The 7,081-nt window shown below is 35.0% G+C and overlaps 1 protein-coding gene and 1 long non-coding RNA gene across 2 annotated transcripts in view; one reads left to right on the top strand and one right to left on the bottom strand.

Annotated features, from left to right (window-relative positions):
• pycr3 (pyrroline-5-carboxylate reductase 3) overlaps positions 1-7,081 on the bottom strand; it is a 547,472-nt gene that overhangs the window by 250,653 nt on the left and 289,738 nt on the right. The window lies entirely within an intron of this gene.
• Positions 2,058-3,811, top strand: LOC141379478 (uncharacterized). Its single transcript, XR_012396235.1, has 2 exons — positions 2,058-3,148; positions 3,698-3,811. It is a non-coding gene; the product is annotated as an uncharacterized lncRNA (long non-coding RNA).

The following is a 7,081-nucleotide window of genomic DNA, read 5'->3' as shown; positions in this document are numbered from 1 at the left end:
GGCGCTCTGTGGCGCGGCTGAAAAATGAACTGCGTCCTGAGCCGTCGCCGCCGACAGCCACCGACTTGCGGCGCCGGTGTGTGTATCCTGATAGAAACCTATGTTTAGAATTCTAAAATACATGGCGCTGCGCGGTGCGCCGCCGAGCGCCGCTTCTGGTGTGCGACCTGCTTTAGTTGTGTAAATTGCTTCCTTGTCCTCATTTGTAAGTCGCTTTGGATAAAAGCGTCTGCTAAATGACTAAATGTAAATGTAATATCCTAATAATTTCTGACAAAAATCAATCATTTTAACTCATGAAATACTTTTTTTTATGCTCTAGTGCCCAAACTCAATCCTGGAGGGCCGGTGTCCTGCATATTTTAGTTCCAACCCCAGTTAAACACACCTGAAGCAGCTAATCAAGCTCTTTTTAGGTAGACCATTTCAATGTGGTCATGAGATTGGCCCATAAACCTTCAACGCAATCTCACCGCAATTCGTAACTTTTTGATTTAGTGGCCAGTTCTTATGAATCCGTACGATCTAATTTGTACAATTTAGTACGATTTGCTCATCACCCAATGGCGGTTGGGGTTAGGGTTGTTGTTGGGTGCGACGCCTCCTTTTTAAAATTATACGAATTCGTATGAATTAGCCACTAAACTGACAAAACGTAAAATACTTACGTTTCCTCGTGAGATCAGGCTGGAATGTTTCCTGCTTGGTATCAAACTCTTTCAGAACTGTAACGAGAGGCAATTCAATCATATCTTCATGTTAAAACAGCAATCATAACACTATCAATATGAGGCTCTTGTTGGATTCTCGGAAGCTCTAGAAATTAAAAATGTAAAACAGGGAATACGTTGGGACCAATGTTTTTTGTTTACATCCCTCAAAATAGTCTATACTTAAAAACTTCCAGGCAGGTGTGTTGAAGGAAGTTGGAGCTAAACTATGCAGGACTCCAGCCCTTTAGGACCACGTTTGGGCCCCTGCTCTAGGGTCACAAAAAATAGGTAAAGTCTAGATCAGTGGTTCTCAAACTGTGGTACGTGTACCACTAGTGGTGTGCAGGCTTCCTTTTAGTGGTACTTAGGGGAATCGCTTAATAATTAAAGTTAAAAAATGAACACACGGGGCGAGGCAGTGGCGCAGTAGGTAGTGCTGTCACCTCACAGCAAGAAGGTAGCTGGTTCGATCCTCGGCTCAGTTGGCGTTTCTGTGTGGAGTTTGCATGTTCTCCCTGCCTTCGCGTGGGTTTCCTCCGGGTGCTCCGGTTTCCCCCACAGTCCAAAGAGATGCAGTACAGGTCAATTGGGTAGGCTAAATTGTCCGTAGTGTGTGTGTGTGTGTGTGTGTGTGTGTGTGTGTGTGTGTGTGTGTGTGTGAATGTGTGTTTCCCAGAGATGGGTTGCAGCTGGAAGGGCATCCACTGGGTAAAAACTTGCTGGATAAGTTGGCGGTTCATTCCGCTGTGGCGACCCCGGATTAATAACGGGACTAAGCCGACAAGAAAATGAATGAATGAATGAATGAATGAATGAATGAATACACTTTTAACCCTTTGTATAACACCGTTGCGATCAGGTTGATTTTAATAGGCTAAATCTTTTATTTTTAATGTTCTAGTGTTTGTTATGTATTCTACCATTTGAAGCTAATTTCCTCCAAATATTTGTAACGGATGTTGGGCGTATCCTGTATTTTTATATCCCAGGTATAGTTTAATCCCTTGCGTTTCTGACACTGAACGCCTGCTTTAACCTGCAGTAAGCAGATCGAATTTCTAATTTGAATATGTAAATCCAATTCATATATCTGAAATACAAGTTAATGTTTAGATTTCAAAGATATAGAAATAAGTCATACTGTATGTACAGTTGAAGTCAGAATTATTCGCCCACTTTGAGTTTTTATTTTTTTAAATATTTCCCAAATGATGTTGAACAGATTCAGGAAATGTTCACAGTGTGTCTGATAATATTTTTTCTTCTGGAGAAAGTCTTATTTGTGTGATTTCGGCTAGAATAAAAGCAGTTTTTAATTTTTATTTTTTTTTAATTTATTTTTATTTTAAGGTCAATATTATTAGCCCCTTTATGCTATTTTTTTTGATAGTCTACAGAACAAACCATCATTATACAATAACTTGCCTAATTACCCTAACCTGCCTAGTTACCCTAAGATAAAATAAATCCGTTATTAGAGATGAGTTATTAACACTATTATGTTTAGAAATGTGTTGAAAACTCTCTGCTCTCCGTTAAACAGAAATTGGAAATGAAATAAACAGGGGGGGGCTAATAATCCTGACTTGAACTGTACATGCATCATATAGTTCAAAATTTCTCAAAAAGAGTTTATATATATATATATAAATATGATGACATATAGCCTATATTTATGAAGTCCAAGAAACAGGTTTTGATGAATAGGATGCTTTTTGATGGTACTTTGCACTTAAGCACAGCAGTTTTCTTTTACTTTTTAAGAACCGCCGTAATTTTTAATTAACGTTTAAAAGCACATTTTAATTTAAACGGTGCCGTTCATTTCTTTTTACCTGTAAGCAGGGTACAGTGTTAATGTTCAAACTATTTATAATGTTTAAAGGGGCTGACAAAAATAATATTCATAATAATAAGAAATAATCTGCCAGGTTTTTGAACTGTGCAGAGCTGTAGCTGCTTAATCAGGCCCGATTTGCTGCTGTATTTCAATACTGCTCATTGTGGCGGTACTTGGAGAGACAATTTTTTTCTGAGGTGGTACTTGGTGAAAAAAGTTAGAGAACCACTGGTCTAGATCGTATACGCTGTCTTATTTTATTAATATTATTAATATTAATATTATTTTATATTATATTATTTTATTATGGCACTGTATAACAATAATTATTTATTTATACATTACTGTGACAGTTGGGCTGAAGGGTAGATGTTAAAAAATACAATGTATTGGGTAATTTAATAGATAACATAAATTATACTCTGTACAACTACTGTTTTTACCTTGCTGTGACGGTTGGGTTTAGAGTTGGGGTGGGCGTAGACGTTTATAAAACACAGTAAATTGGAAATTTCATAAATAATTCTTGTTAACTTCCGGCTGCATTCACATCCGATCTAGCAAAACACCCAAAAAAAGGTTTGTAACATATACAGTTGAAGTCAGGATTATTTGCCCCCTTCAAATTCTTTTCTTCTTTTTTTAAATATTTCCTAAATGATGTTGAACAGATTCAGGTAATGTTCACAGTATGTGTGATAAAATTTGTTCATCTGGAGAAAGTCTTATTTGTTTTATTTCGGCTAGAATAAAAGCAGTTTTTAATTTTTTAAACACCATTTTAAGGACAAAATTACTAGCCTAAAATATCTGCCTAAATAACCTTATTACCCTAGTGAAGTCTTTAAATGTCACTTTAAGCTGTATAGAAGTGTCTTGAAGAATATCTAGTCTAATATTATTTACTGTCATCATGACAAAGAGAAAATATATCAGTGATTAGAGATGAGTTATTAAACTATTATGATTAGAAATGTGCTGAAGAAATCTGCTCTCTGTTAAACAGAAATTGGGGGAAAAAATAAACAGGGGGCGAATAATTCTGACTTCATCTGTATAAACTTCACTAATTATTGCGTTTCAGTGTAAATAAATGCACTGTTGATGTTTTTATAGTGAAAAACATTTTTGTCAGTGTTAATAGGTGATAAAAGGCAGAATTATTAGAATTATTGTATTGAAACTGTTGTTAAAATTGAAGAAAACAAAACACTGTTTTTAAAACAGCACTCAAATAAAATTTTTACAGGAGGGTGAATAATTTAGTATATTATTTACTGCTTGTCCATGTTAGTTAACATTGACATTGAATAACAACTGTAGATGTATTGTTGATATATATATATATATATATATATATATATATATATATATATATATATATATATATATATATATATATATATATATATATATATATATACACACACACAACCTGACAGTATCGCCTATCCAGGTATTAAGAGCAGCAGATAATAAAGTTGATGATCTGGTGTCAGAAGTGTCTCATATGAAAGGTAAAGGCCTCTAGATTTTGCTGATTTGAGCTCAATAAAATCTGATCATGTCTTGATGTTGACTGATTTGATGAGGACAGTGCGGTCTGACTCTGCTCAGACTAAAGTCTCATCACTGAACAGAAATAATGTCCAGTATAGAATATAAAGTCCTGCTGCAGTGGAGACAGAATGAATATTGTGTCTGACTCCATCATGAGCTTGGAGGACTGCATCCATACATCTCTGACATGACTCAAATCACTGATTAATAAAGTCATCTGGAATGAAGAAGAAAGCGTTCAGCAGGACTCCCAGAGCTCATCAAGAGTCTTTGTGTTTATTTTCAACTCCTCCTCCTTCATCAGCTCAATAATGTTCATGTCTGGTGACTGGGCTGGCCAATCCTGGAGCACTCTCTGCTTTCAGGAGCTTTGATGTGGAGGCTGAAGTATGAGGAGCGCTATCCTGCTGGAGAATTGACCCTTTCCTGTGGTTTGTAATGTAATGGGCAGCACAAATGTCTTGATCCCTCAGGCTGTTGATGTTGATCATCCACTCTGCAGATCTCTCGCACGCCCCCATACTGAATGTAGACCCCAAACCATGATGTCTCCTTCACCAAACTTGACTGATTTCTGTGAGAATCTTGGTCCATGCTGGTTCCAGTAGGTCTTCTGCAGTATTGGTGATGATTAATGCAGATCAGCAGATGATTCAGCAGAGAAATCCACCTTCAACACTTCCAAATCATCAACTAGAAGACAAGTTATTGATCCACCACAAGAAGACAAGTCAGGTAGTGTGTGTGTGTTTATATATTATCCATTGTTTCATGTTAACAAATCCATCTTTATTGTAAAGTGTGACAGAACAGAATGTAGATTATTCAGTGTTTTGGTTTTATTTTGGCACCGCAGCGCCCTGTTCAGTGGGCGGAGCTTAAAGGGAAACACCCTTGATCACATGACAGTGGAGCACCAATGAGAAACACAAAACACACTCTCAATCACATTATTGCTGTCACTCAACTTCAGCATCAGCCGATAAGGATCATCTCTGTGATTGGACAGGAATGGTGGTGGGCGTGGCACTCAGTGGGCACTCTTTTGTCATTGGCTGAAAGTCTTTTGATGAATACTGGTGACATTAAACAGCAAGTCTCATCTGTTAACAATAGTTTCTGCGTTCAGACGCGTGAAATAACAGTGAGAAATATAGTCGTCATAACAATTGTTAATAAAAAATTCTCAGTATAACTAATGTTAAAGTATATTGATTAATAAATGTAGTCAAAAAGCTAATCTTAGTGTTAACTTACTAATAAAAAAGTGTGTTTATTTTTGAATGAATGAAATCTTGTTGTAAAGCGTCACACTTTCAAGTAATGTTTATAATAAAGTGCCACTAGTTAACACTAATGCTTTAATAACTCTGGTTTAAAGTACTGATGATGTGTTGGTGCCAGTGGAGTAGTGGTTAGTGCGTCGCTGCACTCCGGTGCTCACAGTGACCCGAGTTCGATTCCTGCCTCATGGTCCTATGCCGATCCTTCCCCTCTCTGCTCCCACACTTTCCTGTCAATACTCTCATTACTGTCCAATCAATTAAGGGTGAAAACCCCAGAAAACAAATAGTTATAAAAAATACAGATAATGTCTATTAAAAATATGAATTAAAACATCTTGATTTTAATGCAGATATGCTGAATAAATGCTTTAGAAGTAGGGGCATATAATATTAATCAAGTACAATAAAATAGAGATTTTAGTTCAATTTAATTACATTTTTTTTTAAATAATTATTTTTTAGGGGTTTTCAGCTTTATTGACAGCACAGCGGAGACACAGAGAGACAGGACAGTGTGGGGAGCAGAGAGGAGAAGGATCAGCAAAGGACCTCGAGACGGGAATCGAACTCTGGTGACCGCGAACACCTCGGTGCTATGCGTCGACGCACCAACCACTAGGCCATCTGCACAGACAATTTTTTGATTAATAATAAAATAAAAAAATTCTAATTGGGGCATCTCAGAGCAACACTGTGCATGAATTATCCATTGCCTGATAAAGGGTTAATGGGAGATTCAGTGAGTAATTCATTCCATAAATTCATTCAGAATGATTGATTCATTTAAAAACACAAGTCTTTATACATAACTAGTATAAAATCTGGTTTACTGAGAAATAAAACAAAATGGTTTTGAAATGAATCAGCCCTTTTGAATGAGCCAATTGAATGATTCGGTAAATCACGCCTTTAGGGTGACATGCTATAATTTAGTTGACATTAATTACTATATATATATATATATATATATATATATATATATATATATATATATATATATACAGTTGAAGTCAGATTTATTAACTCCCTTTGGATATTATTTTTCTTTTTAATTTTTTTTTTCCAAATGATGTTGAGCAGATTCAGGAAATGTTCACAGTATGACATAATATTTCTTCTTCTGGAGAAAGTCTTATTTGTTTTATTTCGGCTAGAATAAAAGCAGTTTTTAATTTTTTAAACACCATTTTAAGGTCAATATTATTAGCCCCTTTAAGCATTTTTTCGATAGTCTACAGAACAAACCACTGTTTGTTATACAATACTTGCCTAATTATCCTAACCTGCCTAGTTAACCTAATTACCCTAGTGAAGCCTTTAAATGTCACTTTAAGCTGTATAGAAGTGTCTTGAAGAATATCTAGTCTAATATTATTTACTGTCATGATGACAAAGATAAAATAAATCAGTTATTAGAGATGAGTTATTAAAACTATTATGATTAGAAATGTTGAAGAAATCTGCTCTCCGTTTAACAGAAATTGAGGAAAAAATAAATGTGGGCTAATAATTCTGACTTCAACTGTATTCATACATATATATAATTTATATATATATATATATATATATATATATATATATATATATATATATATATATATATATATATATATATATATATATATATATATATATATATATATATATATATATATATATATATATATATAATTACATATATA

This window comes from Danio rerio, chromosome 20 (assembly GCF_049306965.1).
Source record: "Danio rerio strain Tuebingen ecotype United States chromosome 20, GRCz12tu, whole genome shotgun sequence".
Taxonomy (NCBI): domain Eukaryota; kingdom Metazoa; phylum Chordata; class Actinopteri; order Cypriniformes; family Danionidae; genus Danio; species Danio rerio.
The sequence above is the reverse complement of the archived record's forward strand: the minus strand, read 5'-3'. Positions and strand labels throughout refer to the sequence as shown.